Source organism: Hyperolius riggenbachi, chromosome 11 (genome assembly GCF_040937935.1).
Source record: "Hyperolius riggenbachi isolate aHypRig1 chromosome 11, aHypRig1.pri, whole genome shotgun sequence".
NCBI classification, from domain to species: Eukaryota; Metazoa; Chordata; class Amphibia; order Anura; family Hyperoliidae; genus Hyperolius; species Hyperolius riggenbachi.
In genome coordinates this window covers 217,437,211-217,458,494 of record NC_090656.1, presented here as the reverse complement: position 1 = coordinate 217,458,494, position 21,284 = coordinate 217,437,211, and positions in this window count along the sequence as shown.

The window sequence follows — 21,284 nt, the reverse complement described above, 5'->3', positions numbered from 1 at the left end:
CATCAGATAGTGCCAGAAGTATGCACAGGAGCAAGCCCAATCCTGCACAGCACTGCTTCTGCTACAAGACGTATATCTACTGACTTCGTGGCTTAGATGAAGTCACAGAGAACGTAGATATACTGCAGTGATGGATAAAGTGGTTAAAATTTCTGTGTAGCCTATTGACTTTCATTACTTCCACCACTGCTGCCACGGAAGTCCAACTGTAAGATGCTGTTGACTTTGCTGCATGTTGGCAGCTGATAGGTCACTTCCAGTGCAACGCGACGCGATGCCATAAGTGTGCTAGGCCCCATTGCCTTGCATTCTCGTTGCATTACTCTGAGGTAAAACAGATTAACGCAACTCACACTTGCAAGACAAGTGTAAAAGGGGCCTATTTGTTACAACCCCTTAAACACAGTGAAGCCATCCTCATATGTCAGCAGAGGCACACAGGAACACCTGTGGTCTAATGCTACATCTTTGATCCAGGGGAAGGCAAAAAAAAAAAACCTTACAAGTGAAAAACATTCCTTCCAGACTCCAGGTGGCCATCACATAAAATCCCTGGATCAACTCTGGAGCCAAATAGATGGCACAATCTGTTTTCGTACATATGCAGATTTTGTCCCCTTAAAGGGAAGATCCGAGCAAAATCAAAAAACAAGTTCTACTTACCTGGGGCTTCCTCCAGCCCCTGGCAGTCGATATGTCTCTCATCGCAGCTCCGCTTCCAGCCGGTGTCCCGGGGTCCCCTGCATTGCAGATGCCGACCTCGCCAGGTCAGCATCTTCTGCGCTTGCGCAAGTGTGTGGTCGCAACGCTCGCGATTGTGCTCATGTGGTCTGGAGCGTTCTGCACAGGCACAGTACTTCTGCACTTGCACAGAACGCTCCAGACCACTTGAGCGTCATCATGCACAGCCGCAGAAGATGCCGACCTGGCGAAGTCTACACCTGCAACAGAAGGGACCCCGGGACATGGGCAGGAAGCGGAGCTACAAGGAGGGACATAACGGCTGCCAGGGGCTGGAGGAAGCACTGGGTAAGTAGAACTTGTTTTTTTCATTTTGGATCGGATCTTCCCTTTAAAGAGACTCTGTAAACAACATTTTCAGCCTTCTTTCTTCTATCCTATAAGTTCCTATACCTGTTCTAATGTGGTCTGGCTTACTGCAGCCTTTTCTAGTTGCACTGTCTCTGTATTATATCTAATCTTCTTTCCTTTGTTGAGCTTGTTAGCCCAGAGAGAAATGTGCTGTGATAGGGAGAAGTTATGCACACCTCCCCCACGCCCCCTGCAGGCTCTGTGTGTTTGCTTTGTTTATTAATCACAGCCAGCGTCTCTGCTCACAGCCAGCCTGTCTGTGACCTTGTGAACTGCTGTGAGTTCAGAAAGATCAGTTCAAAGTCCAGACAAGCAGCCAAGGCAACAAGTGGGAGAAATATTCCAGCAGTGAAGTCACGTTTCAGAGGAGCCTCTGCAAACAGGCACCTTCCTGTTTGGCGGCCATCTTCATTGTTTACAAAAATAATGAATAAAACAGTGATTTTATCACCAAGAAAGCAGCAGGAGCAGTGAAAATGTCACAGAGGGGGTTAGGAGAAGACTACAAACAGACTGGTACTTTTATTTATGTAAGATTTTCACAGTACAGATTCTCTTTAAAGCTAATGGGGAACTGAAAAAAAAAAAAAAACAGAACAAACCGATACTTAAAGAGGAACTCCAACCAAGAATTTAACTTTATCCCAATCAGTAGCTGATACCCCGTTTTACATAAGAAATATATTGCTTATCACAAACAGACCATCAGGGGGCGCTGTATGACTGATATTGTGGTGAAACCCCTCCCACAAGAAGCTTTGAGGACCGCGGTGCTCCTGGCAAACTGCCACAATGTAACAATGTTCAGAGACAGGAAATAGCTGCTTACAGCTGTCTCTAGGCCAAAACAGCTAGCAGCAGCTACATAACCTACCCACAGTAAAAATGTCACCATGTGATACATGTCAGAATGTAAATCGGGGAGAGGAAAGATTTTACAATGAGCAAACACTGACTAAATCATTTATACATTATTATTGTAAAAATGAAGCACTTTTTTTATTACATTATTTTCACTGGAGTTCCTCTTTAAGTAGAGGGAAGGAAGGCTCTGGGTCCTATACAGCTTTCTCGTTCCTCTCACAGTTCCCTCGTTCCAGCGATGTCACGCTCGTTTGAATCCCCCACCGCAGGAAGCTTCAGAAGTCTTGGGGAGCCCAGTGCTCCTAAAGGCCGGTGGCTCTGCACTGCACATGCGTGAGCGCACGACAGGGAGCATGCTCGTGCAGAGGCAGTATGGAGCTGCCCGTCTTCGGGAGACCCCAAAGACCTCCCAAAGCCTCCCGTAGCCTCCTGCAGTGGCAGAGAGCAGTATTCGACCGATCGGTTGGTTACTGCCACGAGAGGTGACATTGCTGGAATGCGGGGACCGTGAGAGGAGTGGGAAGGCTCTATAGGACCCAGAGCCTTCTCTCTACGTAGGTAAGTATCTGTTTCTTTGCTTTGTTTTTCCGGTTCCCATTAGCTTTCACCTCTGTACAAGCCTAGGGACAAAAAGCTCATCTTCCAAGCTTTTGTATTCCACCTTAATAAATGAGACCTTCCATTTCTATGATTCATTTAGTTGCCAGTCTTTGTACCTGTTCTAGTACGTCAAAGTCCATCCTATGGCCGGGTGCCCAAACAACCAGTGTCGCTTGTGGATTTTCGACAAAGTCATTTTTTAATCGTAAATGCTATTTTTGACTTTGAGAAAATATTCAGGAAAATACATTGGGCTTAATTCAAAAAGCAGTGATAACTTATCACACTGTGAAAAGTGCTTCCCGCGAAATTTTGCGTAAAAACGGTTATCACGCACAAAAATTTGCCTTCGCGCGCTAACGTGAATTTTTCCCGCATTATCCCATGGATGTGATCGTTATTGCGCGAACGCAAATTTTTGCGCATTATAACAGTTTTTCACACTAAAACACGCTAAAATGCACGCAAAGCGCTTTTCACAGCCGTGATAACAGTTATCACGGCTTTGTGAATCAAGCCCATTGTATTTTCACAATATGGTCAAAAAAAGACCATATTACAAAAATTGTATAAAACCACTTTTGTAAAAAAGCGCAGAAATTGTTTATTTTTGCGCGCAAATTCATGAAAAATTTGAAAAATAAACTTATTTCAAAATGATTTTCAATGACATTTTCGCTCAAAAGTCGAATTTTTAATCATTCTTGCGAAAATGAATGCGAAAAGGAAGTCCTTTCTATAGAGTGGTTCCCAAAACCGGTGTTGTCTTTTTCGCCAAAGTCATTTTTCCATCAAAAATGCTATTTTCAATTTTGAAAAATGACATTAAAATACATTGTATTTTCACAATATGGTAAAAAAACAGACCATATTCATGAACACCATTAAAAATAATTTAATTTAGTGTACTATTTAGTGTGTATTTAGTAAAGGGTTCTTTACAGTAAGAGTGATTAAGATGTGGAATGCATTGCCACAGGAAGTCGTTATGGCAAACTCTATACCTGCATTTAAAGGGGGCTTAGATGCTTTCCTTGCGTTGAAAGACATCCATGGCTACAATTACTAGGTAATGCCTAATGATGTTGATCCAGGGATTTTATCTAATTGCCATCTGGAGTCGGGAAGGAATTTTTCCCTTTAGGGGCTAATTGGACCATGCCTTGTAAGGGGTTTTTCGCCTTCCTCTGGATCAACAGGGATATGTGAGGGAGCAGGCTGGTGTTGTACTTTGTACTGGTTGAACTCGATGGACGTATGTCTTTTTTCAACCAAAGTAACTATGTAACTAGGTAACTATGTACAAATTCGCAGGAAATGCAAAAAAATTAAAAACGTATTACAAAATGATTTTCAATGGCATTTTTTATCAAAAGTAGAATGTGTAATTACTTTTTTGAAAAATTAATGCGAAAAGAATATCGGCATTTGTGCTCATCGCTGCCCAAAACTGTATCCCATACTCCAGGTGTTGCCTCACAAGTGATTTATACAGAGGGAGTAGTATACTGGTATCTCAAGGTTTTATTTCCTGTTTTATGCATCACAGAATTTTATTTGCTTTAGCTGCTGCTGTTTGGCATTGAATATGGGTGTTTAACTTATTATCAACCAGTATTCCCAAGTCCTTTTCCAATACGGATGTTCCCAGCTGTGAGCCATTTATCTTATATGTTGCTCTACTATTGGCACGCCCAAGGTGCATGACCTTACATTTAGGGCTGGAATGCGCTAGAGCGTTTTTGGCAGCGTTTTGGGATCGCTGATAATTGCGCTCAATGCTGTGAATAGTAGAGCTGCAAAATCGCTTTCAAAAGTGATTTTGCAGCGATTTGGGGGTCAAGCGATTGACATTTTAAATAAAGATATTTGTACTTACCAGGTGTCCGTATTTCTGGCTTCTGTCCATAGCCCCGCCCCCTAAAGGAGCATCTATGACTTCTTCCTTTAGGGAAGGGGTGTCAAACTCAAATACAAAGTGGGCCAAAATTGTACACTGGGACCACGTCGCAGGCCAACCTCAATGTCTACTGGTCACCTCCCTCCCTTATAAAGTTCCCTGGTGTCTAATGGCCCCCCTCCAACCCCTATACAGTTCCCCAATGTCTAGTGGACCTCCCACCCCTATACAGTTCCCTGGTGTCTAGTGCTTACCCCCCACCTCCCCTATATGGCTTCTCTAGTTATCTAGGTTTTCACCTCCAATATAGCTTCCCCGGTGGTCTAGAGTGAGCCAAACATAATGCAAAGTGGGGAAACCATTTGTGGGCCAAATTGAATGGCCCGCGGGCCGGAGTTTGACATCTATGCTTTAGGGGGTGGGGCTATGGTCCGGGGGCGGACACCTGGTAAGTATAATAATGTTTATTTTTTTTTAAAAGTGAATAGCTAATCAGAAGTGCCGTACAGTTTACTTACAGCGCTTCTAAGCGTCAGGAATCGCGAGCGTAATCGCCCTAGGAGCACACACAACTCTGCAGCGATTTTAAATCATTGCAGCCATTCCTAGTGGGTTCCAGGCTTTATCTACCGTATATTAAACTTCACCTGCCATCTGTCTGCCTATATAGCCAAGGTTCCTTATTACTCAATTAAAGTGGCGTTTCACTTTAAATCTGTTGACGTGCAAGTCCGCAGCCTGCACTTGAGCCCCTCCTGGGAATCCTACGACAAGCAGAGACCAAATTAAGGCAGGAGATTACTTAGAGGCAATGAGGCTCGGAGCTAGTACTTATCCTGATTGCTGTGTGCTGACGTGGCTGATGTACCATGAATTCTACGGGGTAATGATGTCCTCAAAAAGAATGACACATGAAACAAACTTTGCCACCACATTTAAATCCGTCTCCTTAAGTCTATTTGTGTGCAGTAATAATGATTAAAATCATAAAAAAAGAGAAAATGACACGATACTCAATTTATGTCTTCCAAACTTGACGACTTGCGGGAAGAAAAGCGGTTTGATGAACTTACGGTAGTAATGATTATTAACAAGCTGATTAACTCCCACCTCCCATTCTTTCCGGGTAAGAGCGCACAGCGGCCATTAATGCGCTGGAAGATCTACGGCCCTATTCTTGTTAAACAGGGTAAATCCTTTGCGCACGGTGGGCTGACGGAAATGTCTTTTAACTAGGCGGCACAGGCGGTAATTCTCTCTTTATTATGATTGCGGCGCGTATCCGCCACCAGTCCTCTAATTGCATTAACACGGGGGCGCTGGGAGGGAACGGGAAGATTTCACGGTTGCGCTCTGAATCCTGAAGCGCATATGAGGCGTGCAAATGGAATTGGGTGCTGACGGGAAAAGGTGGATTGAAGGAGAATCCGATTAATTAATAATTGTTCTTGGCTGAACCAAAAGTCAAGGATAGTCAATACATTGGCACGCTCAGAAATAAAGAGAGTTTAAAGGAACACTATCGTTAAAAAAAAGTAGGCAGTTACAATCGGACAGAACCAACAGGTTTTGGGCCAGTCCATCTCCTTATGGTGGAATCTCAGGGTTTTCTGTGTTTTCAACAGCATTTCCTGAACAGCAGTTGCAAACTAACAAAATAGTGTGCAAGTGAGTAGGGAAGCTGGCTGGTATTTTATTATTTTGGCAGTTACACTGCTGTTCAGGAAAGGATGTTGAAAACAAAGAAAACCCTTAGGCCACATACACACATCAGACCATAGTCTTTTGAAAATGAAAGATCACAGACCAATCTTACCCCCTTCCATGTAGTATGAGAGCCATACTCTACACAGTCTTTTCTATGGAGCTGAACTCCCCATCAGAAAAAAATCTTTGCAAGATGCTGCACACACAGATGCTGTACAGACACAAAAGATCAGTATCTGCAAAAGATCAGTTCCTGCCAAAAATCCATTCCTGCAAATTGCAATGATAGTCTATGAGATCTGCAGATCATCATACACACATGATTTAACTGACATTCATCTGCAGATCAGATCCACCAGGATGGATTTTCAGATTGCTTGATCTGCAGATGAATGTCAGTTAAATCATGTGTGTATGATGATCTGCAGATCTCATAGACTATCATTGCAATTTGCAGGAATGGATTTTTGGCAGGAACAGATCTTTTGCAGATACTGATCTTTTGTGTCTGTACAGCATCTGTGTGTGCAGCATCTTGCAAAGATTTTTTTCTGATGTGGAGTTCAGCTCCATAGAAAAGACTGTGTAGAGTATGGCTCTTATACTACAGGAAGGGTGGTAAGATTGGTCTGTGATCTTTCATTTTCCAAAGACTATAGTCTGATGTGTGTATGAGCCTTTAGAATCCCCAATGAGGAGATGGACTGGCCCAAAACCTGTCGGTTCTGTAATAATGGTAATGGTCCTTTAAAGTGAACCTGAAGTGAAAATAAACTTGTGATATAATGATTGAAAGTGCAGTACAGATGATAAATAGAACATTTAGTAGTAGAAAAAAAGAGTCTCAGATTTTTATTTTCAGTTTTATGGCTTAATTTTTTTTAAATTGCATCAGACTATTGCCACATACACACATCAGACCATAGTCTTTTGAAAATGAAAGATCACAGACCAATTTTACCCCCTTCCATGTAGTATGAGAGCCATACCTACACAGTCTATTCTATGGAGCTGAACTCCACATCAGACAGAAATCTTTGCAAGATGCTGCACACACAGATGCTGTACAGACACAAAAGATCAGTATCTGCAAAAGATCTGTTCCTGCAAAAGATCCGTTCCTGCAACATGCATTCATAGTCTATGATATCTGCAGATCCTCATACACACCTTGTTTAACAGACATTCATCTACAGATCAGACAATCATCTGCAGATCTGAAGATCCATCCTGGTGGATCTGATCTGCAGATGATTGTCTGTTAAACCAAGTGTGTATGAGGATCTGCAGATATCATAGACTATGAAGGCATTTTGCAGGAATGGATCTTTTGCAGGGATTGATCTTTTGCAGATAATGATCTTTTAAGTCTGTACAGCATCTGTGTGTGCAGCATCTTGCAAAGATTTCTGTCTGATGGGGAGTTCAGCTCCATAGAATAGACTGTGTAGAGTGTGGCTCTCATACTACATGAAGGGTGGTAAGATTGGTCTGTGATCTTTCATTTTCCAAAGACTTTTATCTGATGTGTGTATGAGCCTTATCACAGCTGCAGTTTAGCATCCACTCTCTGCCTGTTAAAGGGACACCGAACAGGCAAAAAAAAAAGCCCTTTAAAACGGAATTTGAACTTGTTTGAGGCTTCCACCAGCTCCCCATAGCCCGCAAAGTCCCTCAGCATACTTTGGGTCCCCTCTGTTCTCCCGCTAGAGCGCAACCATGCTGGGAGTCAGGCACAACTGCGCATGTGCAGCCCGTCTCCACGCTCTGCTCAATCACGCACCCATCGCCATAAGCATTTTGCACATGTGTGGTTCTCGAAAGAATGAACTGGGGCTGTAGAAAGACCCAGGTAAGTTCAGATTCCGCTTTTTGTTTTGGGGGGGGGGGGGGGGAGGCTTGTCTGTTTAGGGTCCCTTTAAAAGGAACCTAAACTGAGAAGGATATGGATTTTTCCTTTTTAAAATAATACCAGTTGCCTGACTTTCCTGCTGATCCGGTGTCTCTAATACCTATAGCCACAGCCCCTGAACAAGCATGCAGATCAGGTGCTCTGACTGAAGTCAGACTGGATTAGCTGCATGCTTGTTTCAGGTGTGTAATTCAGCCACTGCTGCAGCCAAAGAGATCAGCAGGATGCCAGGCAACTGGTATTGTTTAAAAGGAAACATCCATATCCCTCTCAGTTTAGAAACATCCATATCCCTCTCAGTTTAGAAACATCCATATCCCTCTCAGTTTAGGTTCCCTTTAAGCTGAAAAAAGAGGCAGAAGTAGTGATCCTATGAACTTTCTTTTTAGTAAAACCTCATTATTTCCCCTCTCCCTGACAGATACAAGCCTTTTAGCTTCTATTTAAACAGGTATATCAAAAAAATTGCACTACTTCCCAAAGCAGATATTTAAACAGGACTGAATTTGACAAGCAGCTTCACAAGCTCATGCAAGCTTATTTGCATAGATATGAATTTTTCTACTGGAAAACAGTACAGGTTTTCAGTTATTTTTTTTTGCCGGGCTAGTACTATATGTGTACAGTATGTTTATCTCATCATGTCACATGATCAGATGTATGAAGTGGAAAAAGAGGCACAGTACCTGGCACCAAATGCAGCAGGGCAGACGCACCGGAGATGGGAACCAAGAGCGTGCACGTCCAGAAGACAGCTTAGGATCCAATGAAATAGAAATCAAGGAAGGAGGCACCGCTTCTTTTGTAAAATCCCTTTAATCCGGTGGGGGAAGATGCAGGTACATGGCAGTGGGGGCAACAGATGCCTGACAGCTGTTTCGCTGGTTTAAACCAGCTTCTTCAGAGGCAGATTGTACAGAAGACATTATAAATGTCTTCTGTACAATCTGCCTCTGAAGAAGCTGGTTTAAACCAGCGAAACAGCTGTCGGGCATCTGTTGCCCCCACTGCCATGTACCTGCATCTTCCCCCACCGGATTAAAGGGATTTTACAAAAGAAGCGGTGCCTCCTTCCTTGATTTCTATTTCATTGGATGATCAGATGTATGTCACATTAATCCCAGTCACCCAGTGACCAACTGTGCAAAGTTTGAGAACCCTGCCATTAACCGTGTAAGAATGGCTGCAGTTTACATTTTCCCAGTGGAATTTGTGTTTGTCTCCGCCCACTTTTTGGTTTTGGTGATAAAAAAGTATCCTATATGTTATTCCAGGTAATGTACTATGTGTGCGTAGGGGCGTAACAATAGACCATGCAAGGGATGCAGCCGCAGAGGGGCCCAGAAGCTGCAGGGGCCCCATGGGGAAGAAATGTATTTTCCTTATCCTGAGTGACTGACAAATAAGGGCACTGAGAGAAAAATCTTTCTGCTCTCTGCACAAATTTCTAATGACTGCATCTGCTCAGGCACTGATAAGGAATCATACAAAGTTTTGTAGACAAAGATTTTTCAACAGCCCCTATTCAGTGTGCAGCAGGCTCTTTTGTACAACACCCAGCCCCTAGCCTCTTCACTCCTCCCCAAGTGCTGCTGGAAGAGTCTGCAGAGCCAGTTCTGCTCCATCAGAGATGGACAGAGTGAGTGTAATAAGCTGAAGCTGGGAGCACACTCATCTTTGAGTTTTCTGTATGCTTTTTTTGCACACCATGTCTGTCTGTATGTGTGAAAACAGGCACATTTTATCACAGAAGCAAATGTATATGTGATGCTTGAATAATATTGGTTCTCAGTTTACCTGTGCAGAAAGGGGAGGGGGAGTTAGGGGGGCCCCATCCAAAGTTTTGCAGGGAGCCAGTGATTTTTAGTTACGCCCCTGTGTGTGCCAAATTTCATTCAAATCCGTTCAGCCATTGTTGCATAATTGAGTAACAGACATCCAAACTTTCACATTTGTAGAGATGGCTCGAACCTCCGATTTTAGGTTCCCGAACCTCGAACGCGAACTTCCGCAAAAGTTCAGTCCGTGCAACCTTTCGCGAACTGCAATAGACTTCAATGAGGAGGCAAACTTTGAAAACTAGAAACACTTATGCTGGCCACAAAAGTGATGGAAAAGATGTTTCAAGGGGTCTAACACCTGGAGGGGGCATGGCGGAGTGGGATACATGCCCAAAGTCCCGGGGAAAAAAATCTGCATTTTACACACAGCAGCGTTTTAAGGGCAGAAATCACAATGCATTGCTAAATTGGAGGCCTAAAGTGCTTTAAAACATCTTGCATGTGTATACATAAATCAGGGAGTGTAATTAGTGTACTGCTTCACACTGACACACCAAACTCACTGAGTGACGCACCGCAAACAGCTGTTTGTGTAGTGACGGCCGTGCTGGACTGGTGCGCACCATGGCGAGAGTGCAGGCGATAGCGTTTTTCAAGCCCATATGGTCGCCGGGCTGAGGTAGCTCAATGACAGAACAGTGACTGTCCAGTTGATCGAATTTGGTCTGTCCTCAATGAAGCAACAACCTTATTATCTTGGGGTGTGCCTCCCCTCCCCCCAAGACACTCATATAGCCGGCGGTCATTGCTTCATTGTGATACGCAAGCCACTTCATCACGGCAAGGTAACGATCACGAAGGGGAATTGACACATGTACATGCCTTTTGTTTTGTTGCAGTGCAGCGCGAAAAATTAGGCAGGCATGTACACACACCAGAAAAAATTGTTATTGGTTTTGTTAGCGGCCGCTGCTAGCAGAGGCCTTAAAAATTCAGGAATCCGCCTGGAGTCCTGGACCCTGTTGGTGGTGGCGGAGAAAGCAGTCAAGCGGCCTGCAGGCAGAGATGTGTGGGGACCGACTTAGTCTTGGGGCAGGCAGTCACACGGCGTGCAGGCAAAGATGCTGTGTGTGGGGACTGACTTAGTCTTCGGGCGGGCAGTAGCCCTCCGGGATCGATGCCTCATTCATTTTGATAAAGGTGAGATACTGAACACTTTTTTGACCTAGGCGACTTCTCTTCTCAGTGACAATGCCTCCAGCTGCGCTGAAGGTCCTTTCTGACCGGATGCTTGAGGCAAGGCAAGACAGAAGTTGGATGGCAAATTGTGACAGCTCTGGCCACAGGTCAAGCCTGCGCACCCAGTAGTCCAGGGGTTCATCGCTGCTCAGAGTGTCTACATCCAGACTTAAGGCCAGGTAGTCGGCTCCCTGCCGTTCGAGGCGTTGGTGGAGGGTGGATCCGGAAGGGCTAAGACGAGGCGTTGGACTAAAGAATGTCCGCATGTCCGACATCACCATGAGATCGCTGGAGCATCCTGTCCTTGCCTGCGTGGACCTGGGAGAAGGATTACTGGCAGTGGTTCCTTTATTGCGTTGTGCTGTGACATCACCCTTAAACGCACTGTAAAGCATAGTTGCCAGCTTGTTCTGTAAGTGCTGCATCCTTTCTGCCTTCAGGTGAGTTGGTAACATCTCCGCCACTTTGTGCTTATACCGAGAGTCTAGTAGCGTGGCCACCCAGTACAGGTCATTCCCCTTGAGTTTTTTATACGGGGGTCCCTCAACAGGCTAGACAGCATGAAAGACACCATCTGCACAAATTTGGATGCAGACCTACTATCCATCTCCTCTTCCTCTTCCTCAATGATGTCAGGTAAGTTCTTCTCCTCCCCCCAGCCATGAAGAATACCACTGGAAAGTTGAGCAGCACAAGCCCCCTGCGACGCCTGATGCGGTTGTTCTTCCGCCTCCTCTTCCCAGGGCCGGGCCGAGGCATAGGCTGGGGAGGCCTATTTCATTCAGCTGTCATTCCTAATTGTGTTTGAAGCAGAAAGAAATAAGAAAAGGGGATACATGTCAGTGACTGTAATGTCAGATAACTAGATATTAAGATGTTGGGGAGGTGGTGGGCCCTGTGGCGCCTCTTAGTCTAATAGCAATCAGTGTGTGATGGCTGGGGTGGGAGGGATGGAGGGGCACACTTTGGTGTCTCAGCCTTGGGTGCTGGAGGACCTTGTCCCGGCTCTGCCTCTTCCTCAAAAAAAACACACCTTCCTCATCATCTGACTCCTCTTTCCCACACGACTCTTCCTACTCCTCCTCCTCCCCCCTCTTTGCTGCCGCAGGTGTTGAGGAAACATCTGGTTCTGCTGAGAATTGATCCCACAACATTTCCTCCGGTTCTTGTACCTGTTCCTGTTCACGCTCCTCCACAGCTTGATCCACCACTCTGCGCACGGCACACTCCAGGAAGAAAGCATATGGGATCAAGTCGCTGATGGCGCCTTCACTGCGACTCACCATGTTTGTCACCTCCTCAAACGGCCGCATGAGCCTGCAGGCATTTCGCATGAGTGTCCAGTACTTCGGCCAGAACATCCCCATCTTCCCAGAGCATGTCCTTTCACTGTAGTTGTAGAGATACTGGTTGACAGCTTTCTCCTCTTGTAGCAGGCGGTTAAACATCAGGAGCGTTGAATTCCAGCGAGTCGGGCTATCACAAATCAAGCGCCTCACCGGCAAGTTATTTCTCCGCTGAATATCGGCCAAGCGTGCCATGGCCGTATAAGACCGCCTGAAATGCCCACACACCTTCCTGGACTGCTTCAGGACGTCCTGTAAGCCTGGGTACTTACACACAAATCTCTGAATTATTAGATTCAGCACATGTGCCATGCAGGGTACATGTGTCAACCTTCCCAAATTCAAAGCCGAAATGAGATTGCTGCCGTTGTTGTCACACACCACGTTGCCGATCTCCAGTTGGTGCAGGGTCAGCCACAGATCCACCTGTTTGTTAAGAGCAGCCAGGAAAGCTGCTACAGAGGCAAGACATGTCTAAGATGGCGTGACACCGTCGTACCTGGCATGCAGCATAGGCCCTGGGGAGCTGGGGTTGTGTAGCTGGAGAGGAGCTCGCAGCACCAGTAGAGTAGCACTGTCACTCAGCCAAGGAGGAGGATGACAGCGAAGAGGATGTAGCAGGAGGAGTAGGAAGAGAAGGAGAGGAGGTGGCAGCAGGCCTGCGTGCAAGCCGTGGAGGTGTCACAAGTAGGTCCACTGCACAGCCACGTACTCCCTGCTTACCAGCGGTCACCAGGTTTACCCAATGGGCTGTGTAAGTAATGTACCGGCCCTGACGGTGCTTTTTAGACAAGGCATCTGTGGTCAGATGGACCCTTGACCCAACGCTGTGTGCCAGAGATGATACCACTTGCTTTTCAACTTCATGGCACAGTTTGGGTATCGCCTTTTTTGAGAAATAATTGTTGTCTGGTATCTTCCACTGCGGTGTTCCAATGGCTACAAATATTTCGGAAGGCCTCAGAGTCCACCAGCTGGTATGGTAACAGCTGGCAAGCTAACAGTTCCGCCAAGCCAGCTGTCAGATGCCGGGCAAGGGGGTGACTGGCAGACATTGGCTTTTTCCGTTCAAAGATTTCCCTCACGGACACCTGGCTGCTGATGTGGACAGAGGAGCAGGAACCGCTCAAGGTGAGAGGCGGAGTGGAGAAGGGTGGCTGTGAAGGTACAAGGGAGAAAGCGGCTGAAGATGCTGCACCTGAAGGAGGAAGAGGAGAAGGAGGGTGGCTTTGCTTTTGTGTGCTGCTTTTCCTCAGGTGGTCTTCCGATTGCCGTTTGTGCTTTTTCTCCATGTGCCTTTATAAGGCAGTTGTCCCTACGCGGGTGTTGGCCTTTTCACGGCTCAATTTTTGGTGGCAGAGAGAACAGATGGCATTGCTCTCATCTGAGGCAGACACACACAAACATTTCCACACCGCTGAGCCCTGGGGTGATGGCACTATGGTGGCATTAGCAGCTGACATTGAAGGGCATGTTGGCTGGCTGTACATAGGTGGCGATACATGGCGGCGGACACTGCCACCAGCTGTTTCTGATGACGAGTTCCCCCTGCTTCTTTCAGCAACTCGTCTCCTCCTTTTCCTCTCTGACCCCCCCCCCCCCCCCTCTGAACTGTCCCCTTGGTCATCTTGTCTATTAGGATCCCACGTGGCATCCATGGCAGTATCATCATCATCATCATAACCATCCTCCCCAACTTCGCTTGTATCAGACACCTCCAAAACTGCACCAACAGCAGGTACTTCATCATCCTCCTCCTCACACCTTACGTCCATAGTGTCGCCTAACTCAGACATATGAGGTGGTGTAAGGACTGGGCTGTTTATGCAAGTGTCAGTGGGACACACACACACAAATAGATTACAGGAACAACATTAGCTCTCAAAAGAGCTGTTGAGGGGTGCTTTTTAGCAATAAGTATCAGCAAGGAGCAAGCTAACAAGCCTAACAAGAGCCTAACTAAGCTTCCCCTATGTTTACAGCAGGTTCCTCTCCCTCCTCTAATTACTGCAGCCACACGAGTGAGGGAAATGGCTGACGCTGCCTGCCTTTTATAAGGCAGGGGGGGGGGGGGGGGCAGGAGGGAGTGTAGCCTGATTGGCTACCATGTGTCTGCTGACTGTGATGTAGAGGGTCAAAGTTGAGCCTAATGATGTAGTATAGGCAGGGCCAGCCCAAGACTTTTTGCCGCCTGAGGCAAAATTAGAAAAAATCGCCCCCCCCCCCAGCTGTGGGGGGGGGGGGGGCGCCGAGCTGGAGGGGTAGCGGGCAGAAAGGGGGTATTGGGCCTAGCGGCGGGGAGGGGGTCGGTCCCCCCCTCCCTCGCCTGGGTCCCCTGATCTGCGCTCCTCCTCCAGCGTTACGTAACAGCCTGCATATGATGAAAATTTGAAGAGGCAACGGGCGGGGGAATCACTCACCTCTTCCGCGTTCCATCGTGCGCTCCACTGACGTCACTTCCTGCAAGGCCGTCCACTTTCAATACAGTGGGCGGCGTTGCCGAAAGTGACGTCAGTGGAGCACACGATGGAACGCGGAAGAGGTGAGTGATTCCCCCGCCCGTTGCCTCTTCATCATATGCAGGCTCGTACGTACTGCTGGAGGAGGAGCGCTGATCGGGGGACCCAGGCAAGGGGCCCAATGCCCCCTTTCTGCCCGCTACCTCTCCAGCTCGGCGGGCGGCCCCCAGCGGCAGCGTCTATGGACAGGCGGGTGCCTGCCGCCCCCCCCCCCCCCCCAGATTTGCCGCCTGAGGCAAATGTTTCACCCCGCCTCATGAGCGGGCCGGCCCTGAGTATAGGGGGCGGGTCGAACTCTCATTTAGTTCGCAAACCACCGAAGTTTGCGCAAATCGATTTGCTGTCGAACCGTTTGGCTCATTTCTACACATTTGTAATATTAGTGAAATGAGATTTTATATACTGTATATACATACACACAGTAGAATGTCATTATAGTAAACCAACAAATGTAAATTCCGGTGATACCTTTAATGACTGACTGTATATGGCTTACTGCAAGCTTTCCAAACGTTATGTTTCTTCTTCAGGCATTACACAGAACTGGATCAGAACCATCCAATAAGAAGTTTTAAATCACAATCACATACAGACTTATATAAGATTCTGTAGGCTCAATGATGTCACACAGTTGTGTCCCCTTTGAAATGTAAAAACACTTCCTCACTGTTCAGATCTATTGAACTCTGGCAGCATTTGTCGGATCCATCTGAAAATGGCGCCTGCGAATAATGGCGCACGGTGTTGCTGCTAATCCGTTTGCCGCTTATCGCTATTTAACGTTAAAGCCTTATTGTTATTTAGCTTAAAGCCTTATCGTTATTTCGCGTTAAAACACAGAACCCTCTCTGTACCTATCCCTAACCCCTAAACCCCCCCTTGTAGTGCCTAACCCTAAGACCCCCCTGGTGGTGCCTAACCCTAACCACCTCCCTGGTGGTGCCAAACCCTAACTACCCCCCTGGTGGTGCCTAACCCTAACTACCCCCCTGGTGGTGCCTAATCCTAAGACCCCCCTGGTGGTGCCTAACCCTAACCACCTCCCTGGTGGTGCCTAACCCTAAGACCCCCCCAGTGGTGCATAACCCTAACCTTGACAGTGTTACATTAAATCCATTCACCGTTTTGCAGTTAAATAACGTCTGCAGTTTGGCTTATGTAGGGCGCTATTGATAAATAACGTTACTGTGGGCAATAACGTCTGCTGTTTGGAAAATGAACGGCACTATTGATAAATAACGTTAGTGTGTGCCATTTTTCTTCTTTTTTTCCTGTGCGCCATTAATATGCAGTACTAAGGATAAATAGCGATAGGCGTATCTTTTTAATGCGGTGCCATCTTTATGCATAGGCGCTGTGCGCCATTATTCACTGATCCGGCATTTGTCAATACAGAAAAACAAATTTGAGACTTCAACCAAGAATCCAAAACAGAGACACAAGATTCCCTCTAAGTCTAATGCAATTAAGAGTATTTATATTTTATAAATATTGTGGGGGGGTTTCTATGCCTTAGCCCTTCAGCCCACTAGGAATAGCTACAGTGATTTAAAGTCGCTGCATTGCTTTGTGCAGGGTCCTAGGGCATTTGTGACGGAGATTACCTGACGTTTTGAAGCGCTGTACATTAACATGTACAACGCTTCCTATTTGTGATTTGTGTGTTTTTTTTTTTTAATAAAACTTTATTATACTTACCAGGAGTCCTTCTTCCGTCCATAGCCCCGTCCCCTAAAGGAAGAGGTCATAGGTGCTTCTCTTTGACCAATCAGAGAAGTGCCAGTGATCTCTTCCTTTAGGGGCGGGGCTATGGACAGAAGAAAGAAATACAGAGACCTGGTAAGTATATTAAAGTTTTTTTTAAAGTTCATCGCTCCCCCCTGCATTCTCATTAATTGATCTCTGGACTAACAGGCGGTGGCGCGGGAGCGTGCGTGATCGGCCGCAGGAGTGTGCAGCAGCAGACTTTTGGAAGTAGCAGCTACGTCCAAAAGGCTTCAAAGAGACTCCGTAACAAAAATTGCATCCTGTTTTTTATCATCCTACAAGTTCCAAAAGCTATTCTAATGTGTTCTGGCTTACTGCAGCACGTTCTACTATCACCATCTCTGTAATAAATCATCTTATCTCTCTCTTGTCAGACTTGTCAGGCCTGTGTCTGGAAGGCTGCCAAGTTCTTCAGTGTTGTGGTTCTGCTATGAACGCCCCCTTCCAGGCCCCTCTCTGCACACTGCCTGTGTATTATTTAGATTATGGCAGGTTCTCTCTGCTCTATTATCTTTTACAAGCTGGATAAATCCTCCTCTGAGCTGGCTGGGCTTTCACATAGTGAGGAATTACATACAGGCAGAGCTGTCTGCACTCTGCAGGAAGAAACAGCCTTACACTTCAGTGGAAGATAGCTGCAGGGGGAAAGAAACACACAAATGATCTCTTGAGATTAAAAAGGAAGGGTGTATACAGCCTGCTTGTGTATGGATGTATTTTCTATGTGTGGACATACTGTACATCAACCTACTTCCTGTTTTGGTGGCCATTTTGTTTGTTTATAAACAAACTTTTTAAAACTGTTTTTAACCACTTTTAATGCGGCGGGGAGCGGCGAAATTGTGACAGAGGGTAATAGGAGATGTCCCCTAACGCACTGGTATGTTTACTTTTGTGCGATTTTAACAGTACAGATTCTCTTTAAATGGTTAAATATAAAATAAAATTGTGGGATATCTAAGGAAGTCATTTTTAGGAGAAGTCGGATGGATACAATTGTTTTTCTCATCAGTTTGTTCTCACGGATGTCCTTTAAGAAAGGGAACCTAAACTGAGAAGGATATGGATGTTTCCTTTTAAAATAATACCAGTTGCCTGACTCTCCTGCTGATCCTGTGTCTCTAATACTTTTAGCCACAGCCCCTGAACAAGCATGCAGATCAGGTGCTCTGACTGAAGTCAGACTGGATTAGCTGCATGCTTGTTTCAGGTGTGAGAGCCAGATACTACTGCAGCAAAGAGATCAGCAGGACTGCCAAGCAACTGGTATTGTTTAAGGGCTCTTTCACACCAAGACGTTGCGCTTTAGGGGACGTTAAGGTTGCATAACGTGCCCCTAACGCAACGCATGGTGGTGCTAAAGTTGGACGCTACATAGAGACGCGTTATGCGTCTCTTGGTACGCCATTTTCATTCGATACTGGTAGAACGAAAACGGCGCATGCGTCAAAACACTGTGGAGACCACGTGATCGAAACACTACGCATCACGTGGTCCTGCCAGCCAATCGTCGCACAAAGTGGCCGCTCCAGGAAGTAAACACGTGCGGTCACACAGTGCAGTGAATAATAATTAGCCATGTGGCTAGGCACAATAGCGGACTCTCCCCTCCTCCTCCAACATTACTGAGCATGTGCAAACAGTCTAACGCGGCTAAAACCGTGTATAACGCACAGCATGCTGCACGTTCATTGAACGTGCAGCGTTACACTGTAACGCAACGTGGGCACTGTGAACAGCCCATTGATTTTTCATTACTGAGAGTTGGGCTGCGTCAAACGTGCGCCTGTAACGTCCCACTGTGAAAGCAGCCTTAAAGAAAACATCCATATCCCTCTCAGTTAAGGTTCCCTTTCAGGGCTCTTTCACATTAGCCAACGCGTGCAGGAGCCGCTCTCCTGCACGCGTTGATGGCCTGCTGCGTGTCGGCGGTGCGACGCAATCAGCGACGGTAGCTATTAATTAACTAGACGGGAAAACGGTTCAATGTACCTGGGTGCGTTGAACCGCAACGCACCGAAACGCAGCGTCGGGCGTGAAAGGTAAAATGAAAGTCTATGGACTTTCATTTTACCTTAGTTAACACAAAGTATTAACTTTGCGTTGAAACACAGGGAAAAGGCTCTGGTGTGAAAGAGCCCTAAGGGGAATAGTGGTAAAAAGATAAAAAAATACCTTGTAGTTTTCAGATAATCAATGTAAACTGTTATTTTCCTGAGTTTAAAAACCTTTTTTCCTTAGCATTTTTAGGGCTCAGACACACAAGTGCTTTTTCTTTTTAGCCATCACCCATCAGCGCTTTCTGAGAGCTCTTAAAAAAAACCCTCCCATTGACCTACATTAAAGTCGTGGTAAATAGTGTGTCTGAGCCCTCAAAATGGATTTTCTCAAAAACTACAAGGTCTTTTTTTTTTACTTGTTCCCACCATATCCCTTAACAAATATAGCAGTGTTGGTGATGATAGCCTGTATAGAGCGTGCCCTAGTGGCTGCAGCTCTGGCACTTTGAGTCAGACAGGAGAAAAGTGCAATATAAATGTTTCTGTGTTCCGTACGGGGCAGGGGCATAACTAGGAATCACCGAGCCCCCCTGCAGAAAATCTGAGTGGCCCCCCTCCCCCCCGGGCTCGCTCAGGGCCGTTTTGGGGGGCTGGAGGGGGTCGCAGCATGAGGGGAGAGCTTGGTAGCACGTCGGTGGGGAGAGGGGACGGTCCCCCCCCCTCCCTCACCTTGAGCTCTCCCCTCTGCGCTCCCCTCCAGTATTGGATAGTGCGTATGCAGGCGGCGGGAAGCGGCAGATACATACCTTCCTTGCGTTCCACGGATGTTCCTCTCTCTAGCTTCTGACGCGACTTCCTGTATAAACAGGAAGTCGCGTCAGACACTAGAGTAGGGATGGTCGTAGTCAGCCAACTTCGCTACGCTGGAACTACGCGTAGTTTTCCGCAATTACGCTTCGCAAACTACGGCTACGAAATCATAAACTTCGCTACGTTTGCATTTCGTAGACTACACGTTAAAATACGGAAGCTTTGCATAGTGCGAAGCGTAGTTGACGCTTATGCCCTCATGCGGAAAATTTTCCGCAATAATCCGCTTACTATGCGCATGGGTGAACTAATCTGTGCGTACATTCCACCTTCCAATGCGGAATTGTATACGTATAGAAGGGCAATAATATTTCTGCGCATGCACAATGATCAGTATAGTCGCAGTTACCGCACGCATAGTTGACTTCGCAATACATACGTCAACTATGCGTAGCGGGCAAAGCTTCGCATAGCGGGACTACGACTACGTGGGAATACGTACGCCAAGTTTTTAAACTCCGTCTATGAACTACGATGCGTAGTTGCGGACTAGGACGCGTAGATTTGCACTGGCGTAGTTTACGAGAAACCCTGCACTAGAGGGAGAAACATCCGCGCTGGAACGCAAGGAAGGTATGTATCTGCCGCTGCCTGCGACCCCTTCAGCACCCAAAAATGTCCCTGTTTTTCCATGCATGAAAATCAGATGGCAGGCTATTGATTTCATTGCATGGAACCTCTGCGAATTTGCACTAAAGAAAAAGAGTTTGTTCTTGTGGGTGTGGCCTATAGACAGGTGTGAGTGCAGACAGCAGGCAGATAATACCTGGTGGGTATGGTTTGTCAGTAGGCATTGCTTAGAGGGTACGAACACACTAGGCAGAATCGCATATGCATTTTCCATAGCACATAGTGGAAAATGCATATGCGATTCTGCCTAGTGCACTGATCTGTAAACTTGGCTCTCCAGCTGTTAAGGAACTACAAGTCCCACAATGCATTTGCCTTTATGAATCTTGACTATAGCTGTAAGACTCCTGCAATGCATTGTGGGACTTGTAGTTCCTTAACAGCTGGAGTGCCAAGTTTGCAGAGCACTGTAGTGTTCCTACCCAGAAGGTGTGGCTAGCATTCAGAAGCTGCACAGGTGTGCATTGTTTGGGAAAGCAGCAACATTCATTGTCTGGCTGGATTTTGATAGGATAGCTGGCAAGCACGTGACCCAAGACCTCACCAACCCTGCTCTGAGCAGCATGGAGTGCTTCTCTGCAAGTCTGAGCAGCAAAAGTAAGGAAGTGAAGCTTGTTGCTATCACTATGTTATTATTACAGTATTGCTTTGTGGTTGGTTGTTAGACCTGGGACACACTAGAGGCCTGCATGGGAGGGGGTCCACTAAAATGTCAGGGAATACTATGGGGGAGCTGCCAGATAACCTGGCAGCAGGCCAGCCCGCTCAAAAGAAAGCCAGACCAGCCAGCACAAAAGCCAGATAACTCTGCCTAGTGTTTGAGTGACACTGCCTATTTAGAGCACGTCCTAGTGGCTGCAGCTCTGGTGCTTTGAGTCCGCCAGGAGAAAAGCGCGATATAAATGTTATTTGTCTTGTCTCTCTTGTCTATTTGTCTTGTCTCTTGTCTTATTTATGAGATATACTATTTTTTTTTATTAATGGAGAGGTGGCTTTATCCAAAATTTCACTGGGCAGGCCTACTTGGATCACTGTTAAAGAGACACTGAAGCGAAAA